The sequence below is a fragment of the Sus scrofa genome, chromosome 18, assembly GCF_000003025.6.
Source record: "Sus scrofa isolate TJ Tabasco breed Duroc chromosome 18, Sscrofa11.1, whole genome shotgun sequence".
NCBI lineage: Eukaryota > Metazoa > Chordata > Mammalia > Artiodactyla > Suidae > Sus > Sus scrofa.
Window position 1 is genome coordinate 33,226,921 of NC_010460.4, and position 22,841 is coordinate 33,249,761.

General features: G+C 43.0%; 1 protein-coding gene across 1 annotated transcript in view; it reads right to left on the reverse strand.

The window, feature by feature from the left end:
* The window catches only part of IFRD1 (interferon related developmental regulator 1), a 50,911-nt gene extending 28,919 nt beyond the window's left edge, over nt 1-21,992 (reverse strand). Inside the window, exon 1 of the mRNA XM_013985699.2 lies at nt 21,469-21,992. The gene's annotated coding sequence lies outside the window, so the exon portion shown is untranslated. The remainder of the gene's footprint in view (nt 1-21,468) is intronic.

The following is a 22,841-nucleotide window of genomic DNA, read 5'->3' on the forward strand; positions in this document are numbered from 1 at the left end:
CGGTTAGAACTCTTAAGCCTGAAAATGTATTTTGTTTGCCTTTTTTCTTATGTAGGAGACATTTCCTTGTGGGTTTTTTTTATTTCCCCAAGTAAAATAATCAAGTTTATCAAATAGGCCAGTGCCGTGGTGGAGGGAGAACACAGGGTTCTTTGTGGTTTTCAATCTTGAAATTGTATACACTTCCTCTAATGAAATTTCTCACAAATAAAACAGTAAGTTCAATTGTCTTTTTCTAAAGAGAATGATGCCTATCTCACAAAGCTATGGTATTAGCCCCAGTACAGTATGAAGCTGTGGTAGAAGAGTACTGTGAGCTATAAGGCAGTAGTAACACTTACGACATACGGTGTTGGAAAAGCTTTTCATGCCAACAGCCCATGTGTGAATTATCTTTTTTTTTTGGCTTTTTGCCTTTTCTTGAGCCGCTCCCGTGGCACATGGAGGTTCCCAGGCTAGGGGTCGAATCAGAGCTGTAGCCACCGTCCTACACCAGAGCCACAGCAATGCGGGATCCGAGCCGAGTCTGTGACCTGCACCACAGCTCACGGCAACGCTGGATCCTTAACCCCCTGAGCAAGGCCAGGGGTGGCACCTGCAACCTCATGGTTCCTAGTGGGATTCATTAACCACTGCGCCACGACGGGAACTCCTAAATTATCTTTTCTTTGAAGAGAAAGATACCGTTGGACTTTTCCATTTGGATATCCTCTGACACTTCATACCAAACGTAATCAAAATCAACTTGTTCTCTCCTTAAGCCTACAACGGTTCTCCTTCCCTACTTTCTCTCTGTGTGTGGTAGCACCAACCTTCTGGCCAAACAACCAGAGAATCTCAAAGTTGAAAAAGACTTGAGAGGTAATCTGCTTCAAACTCCTGTCTCATCTAGAAGTCATTGGACAGCATGACTGAGATCCAGATCTCTAAGTCAGTCTTCCAGGGTTCAAATCCTGACCACACCACTACACCACTTCCAGGGGATTCTTGAGCAAGTCACTTCACCTCTCTGTGCCTTGGTTTCAATGAGGATAATAATAGAACCTGTTTCATGGAGTCGGAGTGAGGAATACATGAAACAATACCTGCAGAGCACTTCAAAGTGCTCAACACATTATAAATGCTCCATAAATGTTAGCCTTTAATATTAGTAAGCAGATACGTATCCATCTTTTTTTAAGGTCTGCCATTGCTAGGAATCACCCAGTTTTGAAGGCAGTTCATCCCAGTATTGAACGTTATCATTTTTAGGGAAGTCTCATATTCCTTTAATAAACATTCATCAAGTGTCTTCTGTGTACCCAATACTTGAGAACAAAGAGATGGCTAAGAACAAGGTATCTGGCCTCATGAAGTCCCCAGACCAGCAGCAAAGCTCAGGACCAAATGGCCTGTGCCTGTCCTGCCCTCTCAGCCCACTTGGGTCCCCCAGGGACATGACCAAGGAGATCCTTCATCTATCCTGAATGACTAGTCCACCTCCCCAAGGAATTCAGTCCCCTCTTCTAGAGCAAATCACCTTGCCCCTGTGAACCTCGACTTCCTCATCTGCAAATGGAAGTAAGTAATTCTAGCCTACTACATCACTGGACGGTTGTAAAATAAAATCAGATCATTATGGGAACTTTGTAACCATCACACACTCTGTAATGACAAGACACGCCTTGGGTTGAGCCAAGGAAAGAAATGGCTCCTCTAATGATGGAATTTTAGACATCAGTCAGCAAGGGAAGATCTTTTGGCTGGGAGTTGATAGAGGCCGTGAGAAGAGAAACTGAGCAAGCCCCCGAATCAGGCTTATGAATAGGCACAAGGCTGGACGGAGCCGACAAGGTATTCTGCTCCTGGAAATCTCGCTGGCGCTCACATATTTTGTTGGAAGGTCACCAAGTTTTAGTTAGACCCAAACAGACCTAGAGTCAAAATGCCTTATCAGCCACTTCCTAGTTGGGGGACCTTGTGCAAGATACTTCCTCTAAGCCACAGTTTCCTCATTTGTAAATCAGATTCTCTCTCCTGGGGATTCAGATTTAGAACTGAGAGACACTCGGTCTGGAATAGTCTTTGGAGCAGAGGAGAAGTAATAAAGAAATAAAAATTGGCTCCCATCTGCCAACCACAGACATGAAAAACGAGAACATGTCTGCAGAGAGAAAAGAGCTCAACAGGTCTGTAGTGAGAAGCAGAGATGAGAGATGGAACATCTTAGCTCCAAAGAGGCTTCCACTTTCAGGCAGCAGAACTTCCAGACTTGACTGAATTCTTGCCTTCAGGTTCCAGGATTCACCCTTGGAACTGTTAAAGGAAACCCTTTTCTGTATGCTTGAGTTAGGTCTAGTCAGTTTCTCTCTCTTGTGAGGCAGAGCGACTGATAGTTTCTTGTTGGACATTCCCCTATTATCTTGAGTCTGCTATCTCTGGGAAACCCAGGAAACTGTCCAGGACATTGCAAATGGGATTTGCAAAGCCTATATTTTAGTCTCAGATGAAAGGCAGTAGGAAGTAGGAACAGATTCTCCAACACTAGCATTTTTCTAAATTATGGAGAATGAGTGAACTGCCAAATTTCATTCATCATCAGTGATATTTACCATGAACCAGCCCAGCCAAAAGAATTCTAAAAGATGCTTTAAAAACTTTAGCCAAACTGAGCTGACGGTACCAGATTTATCACACTAAAATAAAAATTAAGTAGTTCTAAAATTATCATTTAAACTATTTTACTAAAAATAAGAGAAAACCAGCCATTGAACAAAAGCTAAAAGACTAAAAATTTTATTAATAAGATACATTAATAAATACTTTGTCATTCCATTCAAAAAAGGCTTTTGTAATTAATTTGTAACAGATATCATTGATGGCCTACCCAATAGCTGTCCAACCCTCCTTCATTCACAAAACCCCAATTTTGTCCAGATTTCCAACCTGCTTTGAGTGGCCATGTGCTTCGGGGAAGGCTGGACCTAGCCTCAGCTCCAGGAGCGGGGTCATGATTGACTCCAAGACTGATCCCCTTTACAAATGGTCGGTTTAGTCTTAGACAAGCAGCATAATTCTAGCCAACTAAGTGTAAGAGTTTAGGGGTTTTACAGAATGACTTTTTCCTTTCCACAAGAAATACAAATGAAGAGATGCTTTTCTCTTTCTCTGGATGATGTCATTTGTGACCATGAGGGCCAACAAAGCTAACAAACAAGGAATGGCAAAAGGGAAGGATTAAATAATTTGTATGAGATTTTGGTGTTTTTTTTTTTTTTTTTTTTTTTTTTTCTCTTTAGGGCCACACTCGCATCATATGGAGGTTTCCAGCCAAGGTGTCAAATTGGAGCTATAGCTGCTGGCCTACATCTCAACCACAGCAATGCAGAATCCCCTCCATGTCTGCGACCTACACCACAGCTCACGGCAATGCCGGATTCTTAACCCACTAAGCAAGGCCAGGGATCAAACCCGCAACCTCATGGTTCCTAGTCAGATTTGTTTCCACTGCGCCACAAGAGGAACTCCAGATTTTTGAATCACTCAGTTCCCAACTGGCTCCACCAACTATCTCTAGTCCATCCATTGTGTGAGATAATAAAGGCTCTTAATATTTAAGTGAATTTAACTAGAGATTTCTGTGACTTGGGGCTGATATATCAGTATTTCCACTGATAGCATTCTATTTCACAATCCCTTTAAAAAGATGGTAGCATATTGGCAATTTCTAACATTTTTATATGTGTTCAAAAGCAAGTTGAATAAAAATAATCCCCAACTATTCCCCTACAACCCTTAAAAGTCCCATATGTTCTAAGAGAGAAAATGTCTTTGAAACCTCATTCCTCTCATCTGCTGTTTTGTACATAGAATGTACCAACATAGCGGCACTGCCCACTTCATGCCGCCTCCACAGAATCCTGTCCAAGAACATCCTGTTAAAACTCCTTCTTTGCATAATTTCCTTTCCTCCACTCCCACTATTATTGTGTACCAGTGTTTTGGAGACTTTTTTCCCCAGTATCCTTCTCTTTCTCCATCTTTGGCATTCCTAATTAAGAGTTTTTATTTACCTTAGTGGTTCTTAATAGGGTCGTTTGTTGCTGTTGTTAATTGGCATCAGAATTTCTGTAACTGACACAGCTTCCAATGGGAGGAATCAATTTCTCTGTCAATAGTATCCCAAGTGGCTAACTTGCATTATGCTTAGGTTGATGATTCATGAATGATAGTTTTCCTTAAACAAGGGGTGCCACGATGGGTGAACAATGGTGTCTTCCCTGCATTCCAAAGACCAAGGGAATTCAATGTATGATACCCACATGATTATAGGATTTATTTAATTCCATATATATAGAATATATTTTTAATTCTAAATATAATATATAACTTATTTCTTTGAAGATTATTTATTTCTTAGCTTGATTTTCATAGCCTAGTCTTTTTTGTATAGGAGTTAGCTTCTAATCTCAATTTATTTCCATTCATGCAGCCATTGAAACAAATTTGCTTTTGTCTCCTAGTTCTGTTTCCTAGGATGCATTTTAAGAAGCCCCAGGCTGATTAAGGAATGCTGAAAATAGGAAGTGAACCAATAACTTATATGTTTGTACTCTCCATATGCTTAAGGCAATGTTCAGTAATATTCTTCCCCTGCTCTTGTTCTCTGAAGTTCTACCTCTTATGTCTTAATCTACCTTCTCCTCTTCCCCAGGGCTTCCCTGCACAAAGAGTACACAGTGCTAAATTACCATTTCTTCACAGCCCCATAAGCTAGAATAACTGCCTACATGTTTTCTTTAAAATTGGGTGGTACATTTTGCCAGCTGCACTATTTACTTTCTAGTGGTATTATCCATTTGTTATATTTGACACAATTTTTTGGATAGAATCTATAGTTATAATTTGACACTTAGGGAGATACCGTCAATTAACGAATACATTCATTACTCATTCTTAAATCTTCAAAGATGACACTCAATGTAATATCTAGCTTTGATAATTCTTCCTAAACTCCAGAACTACATATCCAATCACTGACTTTTACTATCCTGCAGACTCCAAAAATTCAACAACTTTCAAACATACATACCTCCCCTTCCCCCCGCCCCATGCCCACCTCTTTCTCCTTTGGCTTATAAATCATGATTAATGGCTTTACTATCCATCCTGATAGCCAAGTCAGAAACCTAACTTCATCCAGAAAAATAAACCATTTCACATCTAAAATATCTTTGAGAGTTCCCACTGTGGCTCAGTGGTAATGAACTAGTAACCTTGAAGATGCAGGTTAGATCCCTGGCCTTTCTCAATGGGTTAAGTATCCAGTGTTGCCATGAGCTGTGGTGTAGGTTGCAGACACAGCTTGCATTTTGCCTTGCTATAGCTGTGGCATCAGCAGGCAGCTGCAGCTCTGATTCAGCCCCTAGCCAGTGAGCTTATATATGCCGTACATGCAGCCCTAAACAATTAAAAAAAAAATAAAAGGCAAAAAATAAAATGTCTTTGGATTCTATCCTCTCCTCTCATTTGCACTGATACTACCCACTGTTACCTAGCTCCTAACTCACCTTCCCACTTCTGGTCTTGCCCAGCTCCAAGCTGCAGAGTGACCTTCCATAAGGCAAATCCAATCATTATCTTCACGAAGACTTTCCAACCTAACCTCTGTTTCTGCACAATGTATAATGTAGCGCTCTTAGAAATCAGAGAGAGTTCTGTCATGGGGAAGCAACATAGTTCTTAGTGGTAAAAAGCACATTTCCTGGAGTCAGATCACTAGGATTTGGACAACGGCCCCACCACTTACCAGAGGCAAGTTCCTAGACTTCTGTGCTTCAGTTTTCCTCTTCTGTAAAATGGCACTAATCAATAGTGTTCCTTAGAGTTATTGGGAGAATTAAATAAGATGATGCATTTAGCACTTAGCAAATGCCTGGAACTTAGTAAATACTCAATAAAAGTAATAATAATGTTATTAGAGAAAGTCTATGACTTTCATTGCACTAACTTGTTTATAGTTTTCTTTACTAGGTTGTGAGTTGCTTGTCTCTAATTCATCCTTGTAACTCAGCCCCTAGCACTGGTCTGAAAAGTAGCAGACACTCCATAAATACTTTTTGATTGAATGACCGTGTTACTGCCTGGCTCATAACCCTCCACTGGCTCCCGACTGCCTGCCTGTCATATAAAATCCACACTCTTCAGCATGGTTCACAAAACCTCTGAAACCTGGCTCCTACCCATCAATTCTACCTCATCTTCTCCAGCTAAACAGGATCACTCACAGTTCCCCAAACACACATGTTCTTTAACCAGGAATGTCTTTCCAGGCCCTTTCCTCAAACCTGGTGAACTTCTTTTGATATTCAAGACCCAAATCAAGTATGCTTTCTTTAACGTCTTTCCTGACTTTCTCACTGATAGCCAGCAAATCTAAAAACACAGGCAAATGCAGAATAAGGGGCTTGACAGTATTATATTCCAATACAGGATGGAATAATGTATCTTCACTTCCCAGACTTCATGGCCACCCTGCAGCAAGAACTGATCCCTCCCTTCTTCATGTTCCCACATGGACCTCTGCCTGTTTGGCGACACACAGATTTCTCCAGGACTCAGCATGCAGGGGCTCTGCCCTATTCATCTTTGTATTCCAACCACCCGACTGCAAGACCGACACAGATCAGGCACTCACCGAATATTTCTGAATGAATACAATGTCAACCAATATTTATGGAGTATCTATGTATAAGGCAAGGAAAACGGTCACCCACCGAATCATTGATGGTGAATATTCCCAACATACAACCTCCCTCCCCACCATCCCTTTCATCCTGCTGTTCTAGATGGTGAAGAAAAATGTTTGGCATGTGGTCTGCTGATCTCATGCTGCATTTCTTGCCTTCAGCTGTCATTCATGATCCCTAAAATTGTGTTCAAAGGAGACACATGTCCTTTGAACAAATATCCCCATTTTTTTATAAAGGAAAAATTTAAAGAAATAAAGTCTACTTTAATGAGTCACCATTATTTGATATCTTCAAAAAGATAAACATTGATAGAGAATAAAATAAAAAATTTCAAAATGATTGACACATTCAAGTATGACTGTTCATATTAATGAGTCAATTTAAACTTTATAAGGAGCTGGTCTCTAAACGGACTAGATAAATATATTGCTGTTAAGGTGAATTTTAACTCATACTGGCTGATGGAGCTCATGTATGTGGCTGCTGTCAGACTCAAGGGGCATTTTCTTTTTTTTTTTTTACCACTTTAATAAATACCAACTTTATTTATGAATCAACATCCAAATGTGTGATCTATTTAGTCTTAGAGTACAATGCCTAGAGTTTTTATAAAACCCCAAAATTACCACCTCCGAGAATTCCATATCCTAATCTTTTTTTCAGTATGACCTGTTTTCCAGATTCTTTTTAATTTAAAAAAAAAATTTTTCAAGTTTTGCTGAAGTACAGTTGATTTACAATGTTGTGATAATTTCTGCCACACAAGGAGATTCTATTATATATATACATCTATCCATTCTTTTCCAGATTCTTTTCCCACATAGGTTAGCACAGAATATTGGGTAGGGTTCCCTGTGCTATATAGCAGGTCTTCGTTGACCATTCATTCCATATACCACGATGTCCATGTGCTCCTCCCAAGTCCCAGTCCATCCCTCTCCCCTACCTTTCCCCTTTGGAAACCGTAAGTTTGTTTTTGAAGTCTGTGAGTCTGTTTTTTCTGTTTTGTAAATAAGTTCATTTTTATCATTTTTTTAGAATCCACATATAATCAAGGGGCATTTGCAACCAGTCAACTAGTTAATGGTCCCCCACCCCTTCCATCTGCAGCAGATTTCTTCTGGCTCACAATAAAAATCCAATCCAATCTCCTCTCAGCAAACTCGCCAGTGATATAGTTCTTGAAGATGACATTTGGTCAGGAAAATAAACACTTAACATGTCAGTTTCCTGACATAGTCTGTGACATGAAGACAGCCTCTGGCTAGTGGTGATAACCACACTGTCAGATGCAAGTTTTACAGTCTCACACTGGCTCTTCTAATAAGGGAGGCATTTAGAGGCGCTCTCTGCTGTAACAATGACTCATTGTCCCAGGAAACCTCACTTTCGATGAGAATGAGCCCTGGAAGAGCTCATAATTTCATGATCACTATGACAACTCTGAACCTTTCTAAGACCCTGGGGATCTGATCTTGAGGGAGTGCTACAGTGGCGAGGTAAGGTCACCATCACTCATTGAAACCTAAAGTAAATTTATAGTCACCCAATAAAGCATATTCTGTTCACGATGAATCCAGCCTATAAGAGCCTTACAAAGTGAGCCTCGATAAATACATATTCAAGGTACAAGAGCACCCCAAACTAGGAATGCTCAGTTGTCATTTAAAACCGCTCAGAGGAAGTTGTTAAATAACAGAGCGATTCAAAAAGAATCGAACATTTACAGAATGGACGACTCGGGCATTAACCTGTAAATAAACACCATGCATGTGCCAAATTGTGGATGACCTTTTATGTATCTAGCCAAACGGAAAGGATTAGATTTTGACATGTTTGTATTTGTTACAAATAAATGCCACAAACATATAAACACCTTTTATTTGTCAATTCTCTTTGAATCATTCTGTACCATAACATGGGTTAGCTAATCTGAAGTCCAAAAATAGGATTCAACCCAAAAGAAAACAAAAAGACAACTTACAGAATGGGAGAAAATAGTTTCAAATGATGCAACTGACAAGGGCTTAATCTCTAGAATATACAAGCAACTTATACAACTCAACAGCAAAAAAACCAATCAATCAATGGAAAAATGGGCAAAAGACCTGAATAGACATTTCTCCAAAGAAGATATACAGATGGCCAACAAACACATGAAAAAATGCTCAACATCGCTGATTATAAGAGAAATGCAAATCAAAACTACCATGAGATACCACCTCACACCAGTCAGAATGGCCATCATTAATAAATCCACAAATAACAAGTGCTGGAGGGGCTGTGGAGAAAAGGGAACCCTCCTGCACTGTTGGTGGGAATGTAAACTGGTACAGCCACTATGGAGAACAGTTTGGAGATACCTTAGAAATCTATACATAGAACTTCCATATGACCCTGCAATCCCACTCTTGGGCATCTATCCGGACAAAGCTCTACTTAAAAGAGACACATGCACCCGCATGTTCATTGCAGCACTATTCACAATAGCCAGGACATGGAAACAATCCAAATGTCCATCGACAGAGGATTGGATTCGGAAGATGTGGTATATATACACGATGGAATACTACTCAGCCATTAAAAAGGATGACATCATGCCATTTGCAGCAACATGGATGGAACTAGAGAATCTCATACTGAGTGAAATGAGCCAGAAAGACAAAGACAAATACCATATGACATCACTTATAACTGGAATCTAATATCCAGCACAAATGAACATCTCCTCAGAAAAGAAAATCAATCATGGACTTGGAGAAGAGACTTGTGGTTGCCTGATGGGAGGGGGAGGGAGTGGGAGGGATCGGGAGCTTGGGCTTATCAGTCACAACGTAGAATAGATTTACAAGGAGATCCCGCTGAATAGCATTGAGAACTATGTCTAGATACTCATGTTGCAACAGAAGAAATGGTGGGGGGAAAAACTGTAATTGTAATGTATACATGTAAGGATAACCTGACCCCCTTGCTGTACAGTGGGAAAATAAAATAAAATTTAATAAAAAAAAAAAAAAAAAAAAAAAAAAAAAAAAAACAAAAATAGGATTCAAATGCTTTGTGAAATCCCTAAAATTATGTGCAAAAATATTATGGGGTTGAGAATTAAAGTCATTACATTTTATACCACATTACTATTTGTTTTTATGCAATAACATGGAATCAGTCACATTTTTCACTAACGGATTTTACAATGTTGTTAGTTATTACTTACTGACGGAAATTTAATTTTGAATTTAATAAACTCCTACAGGATTTTAAAGTCTGTAGTAGAGATAGGAAACACTGTCCTATTAAACACCACCTTCAACCCTGGCTGCTACAAGCGCTGTTATCATTGCTCTCACTGTAGGACCCAGGGTCACTGCTAGCCTACAAACAATCTTTTCTAACTCCTACAAAATTTAAAAAGGCACCAGATGGCCTTCCTCTTGGGAGGAAAGCAATCTTGCAATGAGGAGCATTGTTTGATGTGGGAAATGCGGACTGGATTTCAACCCCTTTGCTGGATGCTTTAGTGTAACCCACAAATTGTACAACTGCACACAGCAGTCCTGCTGGGACCTCAATGAAAATGAAAATATATTATGCCTTGTCTCTGCTTTCTCTGCTTAGAATATCTTGAACATAGACCAAGACATAATCTTATTGCCAAAAAACTGTATTTAATTGACTTGAATATCTACAGGTTTTTAGCAATGTAATGCCACCGAAATTGTCGTTTCTTTTTTTTTTTTTTTTTTGTCTTTTTGTCTTTTGTTGTTGTTGTTGCTATTTCTTGGGCCGCTCCCGCGGCATATGGAGGTTCCCAGGCTAGGGGTTGAATCGGAGCTGTAGCCACCGCCCTACGCCAGAGCCACAGCAACGCGGGATCCGAGCCACATCTGCAACCTACACCACAGCTCACGGCAACGCCGTATCGTTAACCCACTGAGCAAGGGCAGGGACCGAACCCGCAACCTCATGGTTCCTAGTCGGATTCGTTAACCACTGCGCCACGACGGGAACTCCGAAATTGTCGTTTCTTACAGTGCTATACCCAGGCAGCCATTCAATACATTTTATATAATACATATACCTACTAAACAAAAAAAGAGAAGTGAAACAATCCTAACTTCTGTTTATTATATTTTTCACTAGAATAATGGATTTTTCTTCCTGCTTGAAGATGATACCCTGTAGATCTAATCGAAGAGAGCTCTTTCCCTGTCCTCTGTTTTCAAGTGCTCCTTAGACTAAAATAATCCCTCCTCAACCCCAAAGCACTTTGTTCATACCCTCCTTATGGCCGTCTTCCATTAGTCTTTTACTTAAGTGTATTTTATTTCTCTCCTCTGCTGTCGGGTAAGCTCCGGCAGGGCCGGGCCTATGGATCTTTGTCTTCCCTGCTACAGGGGGCAGCAGCATGGGCAAGTGGAAGCGGCATGGGCTCTGGAACCAGGTCACCCTTCACACAAACCTTGGCCCCGCTGTCCCCCAGCTATAAGATCATGAGCAAGGTATTTAACCTCTCCAAGTCCCATTTCCTCGCTTGTCAAATGGAGATAGCGACACTTAACATATGAGATTGGTCTGAAGGCTTGAAAATGAGTAAGGTCGTGAAGGAGCAGCACTTTCTTTCTAACCACCTCTCATTACGGAGTCAGCATGAGTTTTGGAATCAAACAGATTCAAATCTTAGCTGGGTCCCTCAGTGTGTCCCCTCACCCCAAGTTACTCCTCTAAGCCTCAGTGTCTTAGCACCGTGAAGGTTAAATTCTGTCTATCTCATGGACTGATGTGTCCTCACCATCTAACACAGAGCCCAGCAGTTGCCGAATGGACCTCTGAATGACTTAAAAAACCAAGATCAGGGAGTTCTCTTCGTGGGGCAGCAGAAACAAATCCGACTGGGAACCATGAGGTTGCAGGTTCGGGCCCTGGCCTCGCTCAGTGGGTTAAGGATCCAGCATAGCCATGAGCTGTGGTGTAGGTCGCAGATGCAGCTCGGATCCTGTGTTGCTGTGGCTCTGGCGTAGGCCAGTGGCTACAGCTCTGATTAGGTCCCTAGCCTGGGAACCTCCATATGCCACAGGTGTGGCCCTTAAAAGACAAAGGACAAAAAATACCCCAAAAAACCAAGGTCATTTCTTACAGTACTACTGCAAGAATTACGAAGAATGGAAATACATAGTAGGCCACAATAACTGATTTTTGATTGTCAAAACAAATGGTTATGAAAAATAGGATCAAAAAAATGCGATGGGCATCATGCCCATGTCTTTATCACAACAGGAAGAGGTAATAAGAGGACATGCAGTGAGGCTGGCTGATGACTAATACCCTCTACCATTAAACTGTGCTCATACCTCCAACACGACACTGATAGAGATAGCAAGCATCATTTGTTTAGTAAATAGTGAGCACTTTAGGATGGGGAGAACACCAAAATGGATACAAATATCCAGGGACATGTACATCTTTGTCAGGGACAGAACATGGCAGTGCTCGCTGTTCCAGAATCTGAGATCTCAGATGACCAGGATTTCCATGTAAAAAAAGATATTTAAAAAAAAAAAAAGAGCATAATGAACAGATAGGAATGCATCTTTTCTCTATTTCAAATACTACTTTCCTAACTGTGACCTTTCTGCTCCCACTCACTTGGGCAGAGGGAGGTAGCCCCTCTGACTTTAGTGGCAAATACAGACAGTACAGAAACACAGAGTATGGCGGTCAGGACAAGGGAGTTTCCTGCTGCCCTGGATAGTACACTCCCACTGGTACAGGATGGAACTCTGCGGGTATGAGAGGTGCATGGAGGGCGGGTAAATAAAAGCTGTGAGTCTACAGAGATTTCAAAACCAAATTTATGTTTACCAAAGGGGAAACGTGGAGGGGACAGAGAAATCGGGGGTTGGGATTGACATATGCACATTTCTATGTATACAATGGATAGGTAACAAGGACCTACAGTATAGCACAGGGTAACCTACTCCATTATAAAAATCTGTATAGGAAAAGAATCTGAAAAGGAATGGATATACCTATAACTGATTTACTTTGCTGTATGCCTGAAACTGACATGACTTTGTTAAATCAACTATAGTCCAAGATATTTTATTTTATTTTTTTAAAGCTGTGAGTCTAAAGACAAATGACTAAACCTCATCTGTAACCTGGCTTCTAGGTGATCTCACTTAAAACAGTCCAAATCAATGCTTGTCACTCTTTTTCTCCAAGATACGAAAGTAGACCCCATAAACCTACTGGGGTACCAGTGATCAAAGAAGAGGGAAAAGTACCCAGGCCTTTATGCTGAGTTGCCAGTTTGAATTTTTCATGTCTATATATTGAGATTCTTTTTTTTTTTTGTCTTTTCTAGGGCTACAACAACGCTGGATCTGAGCCTCGTCTGCAACCTACACCACAGCTCACGGCAACACCAGATCCTTAACCCACTGAGAAAGGCCAGGGATCAAACCCACAACCTCATGGTTCCTAGTCAGGTTCATTAACCACTGAACCATGATGGGAACTCCTACACTGAGATTCCTAATGCAAAATAAATAATAGGAGCTAGAGTTAAAACAATGTTACAGGTCTTTACCTAAATCATTTCTAGGCAAAAAGGTCTAAGCAATAACCTAGAGGCCTAGGCCTAAGCTTCCTCAGGCCCCTCTTGGTTTCTAAGCCTTTAATGATGGGAGCAGCCTTTGGACACTGCAGAGAACACATGATGCTGGGAGTAAGTAGCAACACTGCTCAGAAGATAATGCGCAGACAACTTCCTAGGACCAAAGATGCAATAAGGAAAGAAGGAAAGGCAGAGAGAAGGTGGAAGGGAGAGAAGAAAAATGAGAGAAGAGGGAGAAAGGAAAGAAATAATAAATGAACCTAACAAGTTCCATCCATCTCAAGGATTAATTGTGTAAAACATTGAGCTGAAGGAGCTTTGAGAAATGGCCCTACAACTCCCAGTCAAGGGGTTGTCTGTTACCAATTATCTGAGCAACATGATGCTGACCTACATGAAACAGGCTGCTGGGAGAACCCTCGGTTTCAGACAGCAGGCTCCCGGAGTGTCCAGGGCCACTTCTTGGGGTACCAAGCTGCAAACAGGTGAGACGGGTCTTTGACATCCTCCTCACTCCCTTTATGTAAAATACCTTCTAGTTTGCTCCTCCCACTTGGGCAGCCCCCATTGAAAGAGACAGGAGGGGCATGAAAGGCAGCTAGAGTACGTGGGTGTGTGTATTAACAGAGGGGGGAAGTGGTCCCTTCCGGGTCATGGGCTCATCGATGTTTCTTCTGGGCAGGACAGATGTCAAAGGCCTCTCTAACCTTCCAGGGGCAACAAGGATCAGGGCTCATGTCATGTGTGACAAGAGGAAGTTTATCTTTTACCAGGTCCCCCTTCCAGGTATTTCCAAGAACCCTTGAGGTCAGCTGCTTACATGCTCCCACCTCTGCACTGGCTACTGTCTGTTCCCTGAGAACAGGTCACCTCTCTTGCCTCATAACCACCTGCCCCAGGCTGCTGCCAGGCTTCCCTTTTTCTGCTCTACTACAACCACCCACACATACCTATCCCCGAGTCCTTCAAACACCACCGAGATCAGAAGGCTTGGGCCAAGAGAAGAGAATTACAATACAGAAAACAGCATTTTCCCCAAAAACAACTGGGCTTTCCCAAAAAAGAATCCTCTTCCTGCCCCAGGTTGCATCCGTCCTATATCACTTCGAATCGTAATTTTTGCTTTCCTTGGCTCATAACGCCTTCTGCGGAATTCTAGTGGGCAGATCCAAATCCCTTTACCCAAGAGAAGGCCTCGGGCCTCTGCAGGTGCTCTCAGCCTCGCCACACTTTGGATTTGCATCTGCCAATGTATAACAGAGAGACGGAGAGGCTGAAGCATCACAAAGGCGCTGGGAATAAGGAACAGGAAAGATCCAGCATGAAATATCAGCACTGTGCTCTATGGCTCAAAACTGTTTCCCAGTAGTAACATTCTATATTTTATTTACATAACAACCTTTCTCCATAATAAGTTATCACCTTACAAGAAAAACTGAAGGACTACCAGTGGAAATTCTAACCAAGCTGCAATTCTTGTAAATGAGGCCATATTGTATATTCCTATTAGGAAGATGCTAGGCCTTCCTTATCCCTGAAGAAAAAAGAACATAGTGAGACTGTCTTGTTTACTGAGATTGCTAAGATAATCGATAGTATAAGTCCCACTTTAGTGTGTCTGAGTGAGAACCTGTTCTCAGCAGAAGGGACATTATGGTGGAAAAGCTTAGGAAATAAAGTGAGATTTTTCATACCCAGAGTAGGAATTGCACAGATAGCAGAAAAAGCCTACGAAGTCATTCATCAGGCAGCAAACAAGGAAAAAGACACTTCCTTCAGATGAGAGGATGGTCCAGCACAGCTTTGTGACAGCAGGTGACAGTATGTCATGTGTCTGAGCAGAACTACTGAACAACTCCTGCTCAAAGGTTTACAGCCTAAAATGAACATTTTAGAGTGCAAATTGCCTTTGACTCAACATTATCAAAAGACAGAATTTTAGGAGTTCCCATGGTGGCTCAGCAGATTAAGAATCTGACTAGTATCCATTAGGAAGAGGGTGAGGGTTCAATCCCTGGCCTTGCTCAGTGGGTTAAGGATCTGGTGTTGCCCCAAGTGCAGTGTAGGTTGCAGATGTGGCTCAGATCCAGTGTTTCTGTGGTACAGGCCTGCAGCTGTAGCTCTGATTCTACCCCTAGCCTGGGAACTTCCACAGGCTGCAAGTGTGGCCCTTAAAAATTTTTTTTAAAAAAACCCCAACAAAACCAGAAATTTAAAGTGTCTCCATATGTTGAATATACACCAGGGTCATAGTATGGAGTGATGAGTGCTTATTTATGCCAGAGGCTTTCTGTGGGTATGAAACATTCCAGAGACCAGCGACCACTGAAGGGCTGAGTCAAAGATTAGCTACATATTTAACACAGAAAAGCCACAACTGGCCTAAAAATAAAGCAAGACGATTGGTAGCAAACAAAGTTCAACAGAGCACAGCTGGCCCTTGCACAACGGGTTTGAACTGTGCGGGTCCCTGAGACGTGGATATTTGTCAGTAATATAAACTACGGTATCACCTGATCGATGGTCGGTTACATCTGCAGACGCTGAGGAAGTGAGGATACAAAGGAACAACTATAAATTATGCACAGATTAAACCGCACGTCATTCAAGGATCAACTGTAACTGTGACTAAAGCAGCTTGACTGGGAGATAGGTCTTAAGGGAGCAAACACTTGGAACATTTATAAATGACACCTTGCTCTTTGGCAGACAGGTCACGTTATTTTTCTGAGACTATAAACATGGCTTAGACATGGTTTCAGAGAGGACGTAAAAGGCAACCCCAAGGTAAAACTGCCGAGCTGGTAAAGGGCTAATGTCACCACAAGAGCTTTCGAGAAGATTGACACGATGTCAGTGGCTTTCTTACGAGGATTCATCTAGGGGCCATGAGCAGAGGGCACCGAAAGAGCATGGGCACAGAAGCATTCAGGTTGTGTGTGTCTGAAGCTAATACCAGCTTAAAGAGGGTGTGGGCCCTCTTCCAGAAAAAGAATACAGGCTGAAAAACACACAACTGTTAGGGGAAGCCCCAGAGCCTTTGAATGGGCCCAAGCACGGAAGGAAGCCTGAAGGTTAAGCATCTCACCTTCACAACAAGCTACCTCCTGAGTAAGCAGACACCTGAAGCCACTAATCCCGTCACTCCCATCTACCCAGCACCCACACCAGAAACCCAGGAGTCATCTTTGATCCTTCCTCTTATTGTCTCTTCAGTCACCAAGCCACGCCCATTTTATTTCCCGACTCTTTCTCAAATTCATTTCTCCCTTCATTTTTCCTGCCAACATCTTGCATCGAGCCATCACCACCTCTTGTCTATTCCACTGCCAGCGGCCTCCAAACCATTTCCCTGTTGCCACTCTTCTTTACCTGCCAGGCATCCATCCTTCACCCAACCACCCCGACCACAAAGGTGGATCTACAACTTCACACTTCAGCGGAGTACCCTTCGGGAAGGGCTTCTCAGGAGAACGCTGGGAGGGAGCTGCTTTAGCATGACAAGCAACGCTTCCATGACCTTGCCCTTTGGCCCCCTGAACCCTCCGCAAAACCTCTCAGAATCAACACCATGTGGCCTAAACACCCTTGCAAACACCCTGAAGGTTTGCACACCCAGGCTTTTGGTTTCTCCCTGAACTAAGGGCTTGGAATCAACTCCCTTTCTCCTCATTCCTCCTCCTTTCTGCCCTTTTTAGCAGGCTCACCTTCTCCTGGTGGCCTTCATCAACACCAGCCCTCTGCACCAACAAGCTGCTCAGATTCCCTCCTCTGGAATCCCACATACGGGGCTCCATCAAGATACTCAGCATGCGGAATTCCTGTTGGGGTTCAGCGGATTAAGAACTGGACTAGTCCATGAGGATGCGGGTTTAAGTTTGATCCCCAGCCTTGCTCGGTGGGTTAAGGATCGGCGTTGCCATGAGCTGTGGTGTAGGTTGCAGATGCTGCTTGGATCTGGTATTGCTGTGGCTGTGGCATAGGCCAGCAGCTGCAGCTCCAGCTGGACCCCTAGCCTAGAAATTTCCATCTGCGACAGTACAGCTCTAAAAGACAAAAAAAAAAAAAAAAAAAAAAGATACTCAGCACATTATGTTCTTAATATGACAATATGTTCACTTGTTTATAGTCCGCCTTTCCTTCTCCTCTCCAGCTTGTGATCTCCTTGGGGTTAGGAGACATGTCTGATTAATTTTTAGCAAAACGTAGCTCCCCAGCCCTTAGCAGGATATATGTCCTCATGAGATTTTTTTTTGGAATGAATAAACTCAGGACTAAATCAATCACTTTATAAGCCATTCTCTGAGACACACAGGCAAGAGAGCAGAGAAGTTAGTTCTGGACCATGCCCAGGATTGTAGGTGGGAGAAAGAAAAGAAAATTAGGCATAGGCTACTGAGAATAATCAATCAGAAAGGTGGAAGGATTTGATGGGGTAGAGTAGGAGAGTCACAGAGGTAGCTGTGGAAGTCCCAGCAGGGGACAGGAGATAGAGCAGGAAACCCAGGGAACTTTGGGAGAGCACTGTAAGTTAATGATGGCTCAAGAAAGCCCTCAGTGCATCTGGGAATGACGCAGCCTTGCTTAACAATAAGACCGTAAATAAAAGCACAAGATATACTTCAGGTCGTTAAGTGAAAGATAAAATGAGGCCTGCATTCAGGTGCTGCGAGATAATGATCCTTAAGACCCAGGACAGGAATTTAAGGGAGGATAGCATTCCAAAGAGGCAACCCTGATTATACAGAAACCTGAGAGGATTCAGCATATTTTAGCACATGCTACCACCCTTCTGCTCATTTGAATAAGCACCCTGACAGTCCTAGTTTGACCTCATAGGGTCAAGTACTCTCTTATCTGATATGAAGGAGAAGCTAATGATGTAAGCCTGGTGTGTATCTGAAGAATGGGGAAGAAGGTGGCTTTTCCTGCTCCTGCACTCCCCTTGGATTCTAAAAATGTAGCCCACTTAAAGCTAGGGACAGAGCCTCCTCACCTGCCCGCTTTTATCCCTCACAAGCATCCTATCTTAAGAACCCTATTTCTTGCCTATCACTTTGTCTCTGGCTGAATTCCTTCTGTTTCTGAGACACAAAGAACCTGAGGCTCCATAAGTTTAGACACTGGGTGAGCAATTCTAATTAAAAAAAAAAAAAAAAAGTGGGGGATTTCTCAGGGTGGCTCAGGGAGTTATGAACCTGACCAGTATTCATGAGGATGTGGGTTCAATCCCTAGCCTCACTCAGTGGGGTTAAGGATCCAGCTGTGGCGTGTATGGCAGATGTGGCTCGGATCTGGCATTGCTGTGGCTGTGGCGTAGGCTGACAGCTGCAGCTCCAATTTGACCTATAGCCTGGGAATGTCCATGTGACACTGGTGCAGCCCTTAAAAAAAAAAAAAAAAAAAAAAGGAAAGAGAAGAAAACAAAACAAAACAAAAACCTCGTGGGTTCAAGTTCCAATCTCGGTTTAAGCTGGGTTCGAGTCAGAGGTGTTTCAGTTTCAGATCCACAGGAACTTTTGCCATATTCTTTCTACTTATCATTAAGTTTCTATGCATATTATTTTTTAAATTAACAAAAGGAGTTTATTAGAGTACATGCTAAGTTGTTTAACAAAAAGACCGTGAAATGGAATGATTAAAATACAGTGTAAGTTTATTTCTCTCTCGTGTAAAGATCCAGAGAGGATCTGTCCAGGGCTGGTGGACAGCACTGCTGTCCTGAAGATGACCAAGCTGACTGACAATTTCCAAGGCTGCTTCTCTAAGGAACAGTGGGAACAAAACAGGAAGGACAGGACAGTTGGCTTTCAGGGAAGCAGGAATTTGCCCTCAGCTTGTGGCCAATTATCCACATCCAGCTGCAAAAAAAGACCAGGAATTGTGGTCTCCAGTGGGCACCCATATGCCCAGCTAAAGCTCGGGAGAGCGTTATTCCTAAAAAAGAATAGCAAAGGAATACCAGAGACAGCTAGTGTTCTGAGGTAGTGTTGTTTTTTGTTTGTTTTCTCTTTTTTTGGTTTGCATTTTTTTCTTTACTTCTCTCTTTTTTTTTTTTTTTTTTTTGGTCTTTTTAGGGCTGCACTTGTGGCATATGGAGGTTCCCAGGCACCATGACAGGAACTCCTGTGTTTTTTTTCTTTTTACCATGCGAAACACGGAAGTTCCCAGGCTAGAGGTCGAATTGGAGTTACAGCTGCCAGCCTACACCATAGCCACAGGCATAGCAATGCCAGATCTGAGCCAAGTTTGTGACCTACACCACAGCTCACGGCAATGCTGGATCCTTAACCCACTGAGCAAGGCCAGGGATCAAACCTACATCTTCATGGACACTAGTCAGGTTCTTAACCCACTGAGCTACAATGGGAACTCCTGTTTGTTTTCCATAAAAGAGAGAGATAGAGAAAGATAATGTTTTAGAAAAGTAGAGAGTTCCCTTCGTGGTTCAGCAGTTAACAAACCCAACTAGAACCCATGAGGATGTGAGTTCGATCCCTGGCCTCGCTCAGTGGGTTAAGGATCCAGCGTTGCTGTGAGCTATGACATCGATGACAGACAAGGCTCGGATCCCACATTGTTGTGGCTGTGGCCGTGGCCGTGGCTGTGGCCGGCAGCTGCAGCTCCAATTCGACCCCTAGCTTAGGAACTTCCATATGCCGCGGGTACGGCCCCAAAAAGAAAAAAAAAACAGTCAAAACAGAAGGAGAAGCCAGATTTCAAGGGACTAAGAGTTTTGGGGAGTGGATAAATAAAGATTAAAAACTACAGGCTATTTATTCAAGTTTAACAGTAAATGGAGGCAGAGAAATAGGGTATTAGAGGCAGAGAAATATAAAGAAATACAGAGTCAAACAAGGTTTGTTTTTGTTTTGTTTTTCTTGAAGGAGGACTACCTGTACTACTTTGAAGGCACCCATAGAAAGATTTAAAAACGCTGGAAATGCTAGTGATTTAAGCCTTGGTAAATCAGGATTTGGCTCCTGAAACTGAAGGAAGAATGAGAGGAGAGTGTAGAGACATTGATATTAAAGTGCAGAGGAACGTAGGTTGGCAAGGTGACAGGTGCCACCAGCTCGCCAGTACCTCTCTTCTAGAGCCCCATGCCCCAAAGTTTCCCACCCCTAATCCTACCCAAGCACACCTCCACCCAACCTCCTACCTGTGACCCATTCCTCCCCATTCTGAAGGCAATGAATCAGCTAGATCAGAGCATCAGCAAAGGCTTCAGGGACACTGCCTCCTGCTCACATCTCTAATTCATTTATTTATATATTCTTTTTTTTTTTTTTTTTTTTTTTTTGGTGGCCGCACCTGCAGCATATGGAAGCTCCCAAGCCAGGGATCCAGCCACAGCCACTGTAGAAGCAACACCATGTAATTATGCTGTGAGCGACAAGGTAAGACCTATTTCTACATTCTTAACTCAGTATGTAAAAATCCCCTTCCAAGCCCTTAGAGGTAGGAGGCAAACAAGACAGAATCCTTGCCTTCATGGATGTACAACATGGGCCTTTCAACAATAACTTTCAATAACTGTCTTCAGCAATGCCCAGCGTCTGCTGCCTCACCCAATTACTTTGGCAGTGAAGTTTCCATCCACGGTGAGTGGGCGAGGGGGCAACAGTGTGACAACTGCCTCTCCGGTGACACTGAATACACACTGGTCCCCAGGTGGCTGGAAGAATACAGATCTAGGTAATAAACCCATGGAGTGCATACACGGAAAATGGAGATGATGAAACATGTCCATCTTGAAGTCATGTCAACAAGGTAAACAAGCCTCCAGGTAGGACCTTACACAGATATAAAGAACCAGTGTTTTACCCACCTTGACTTTCAACCAGCAGCTTAGGCTCCCTTCCTTCCATCGGCCTCTTTTCATCTATTCCTGGCCCACTGTTTGCTTTTTATTTTCTCCATGCTCTCCCGCCTATGATCGCCTTCTGACTTGTGTTTAAGCTCCACAAACCACCTCTAATCTCTGCCAGGCAGCAGAGGGTACAGGTAAAGCGCACAGACTCTTAAGTGAAAAGGCCTGAGTTCGGCTCTCAGTCCTTGAGCAATTAACATCTCTAAGCCTCAGCTTTCCCATCTGCAGGTAGAGATAATACTACTCACCTTGTGGCCCGCTTCTGAGAATGCGAAGGGATATTCTTGTCAAGTTTCCTCAATATGTCAGCATCCAGCAATCCCTGATAAAGGTTACTTACCATTATGGGACAATGCGATAAGATAAGGCAGCCGATGTCAGCCCAAAGCCTGACCAGATCAGGCTATTGGTTTAAGTAGAAGACACAGTAATAAAAGAGCATTAAGTACCAGGATGAATTACACACCCCTTCTGGAACAGCCTTTTTACTCTATGGACCTAGAATGAACCGAGGGCCAGAAGGAGAATAGCTCAGTTTTAACAGCAGTCAGCCTTGCTGGGGCCTCTGGGTTGGCCTTAATAATAGTAATAATAGGAAATGCTGAGTCACCCCACCCCCGGGGTGGGGTGGGGACTGAAATCCTCTGGGGGCAGGCCTCCCCGCTGAACCTTCCAGGGCCTACTCGGTCACTCAGATCTCCTGACCCACTTGAAGCTGACCTTCTCTTTGTCTCGGGCCTATTTCTGCTCTCCTCTCTTGCCCACTGATCCAACTGGTTATTTTCTTTCCGTGAGCAAGCGCGTCCTGACCTCAGTTCTTGAGCCGCAGCCAAATGGGCAGGTGCTTTTACCTGGGAATTTCCACCTGCTAATCAGGGGAGGCCCTAAGCAGAGAAAGAGGCTGACTTTCTTCATGCTCAGGTGCTTCTTTTAAGAGGGTTAAAGGAGAGGGAGGAGGAAGCAAGCGAAAAACTTGCTCATCGTGGAACTGGATCAAAGTGAAGGAAAGGGCAAAAGCTAGATGTGTTTTGCAGAAGATAGATGGGTGCAACTACTTTATTAATTTCCCATCCTATCTGTGCAGTCTGAGAGTGCTGCCAGAGTTAGAAAGATGACTTGCCATCTCTTCTCTGTTATAAATTCTCCCCATAATAAATATCAGTTTTGGTGACTAACCCTTGCTTTATGCGGTAGGACTGTGAGATGAATGGTTGGTTCTGATTTTCAGGCTGCAGAGCTTGGCAACAGACAGCAGATGTCCAGAGTTAGTGAGCTGGTCGACACTCTGTAAAAGAAGCCACATGGGAAATGCATTTCAGCATCTTCACTTACCGGACAACCTCTCCTGACAAAAACAAATTGCCCTTTGAAGTTGTGAGTGTACAGCTGCCAGCCCCATGTTCCCTTCTAAGGCTCCACTTCCTATTTCCTCAGTTGTGAAATGCCAGTGGTTAGACGTCTCATGCCTGAGTCCCCATTGCCTCCTCTGCCCCCACTGTTCCTCTTGCAACCTTGACCACAGCCCCTGCAAGTGACAGGAGGTGGGAGTGGCTGGCAGGTCCGAAGAGCAGCAACCACCAACTCTGCCACTTCCTGCCCTCTTGGGTTCCAATCTCTGATA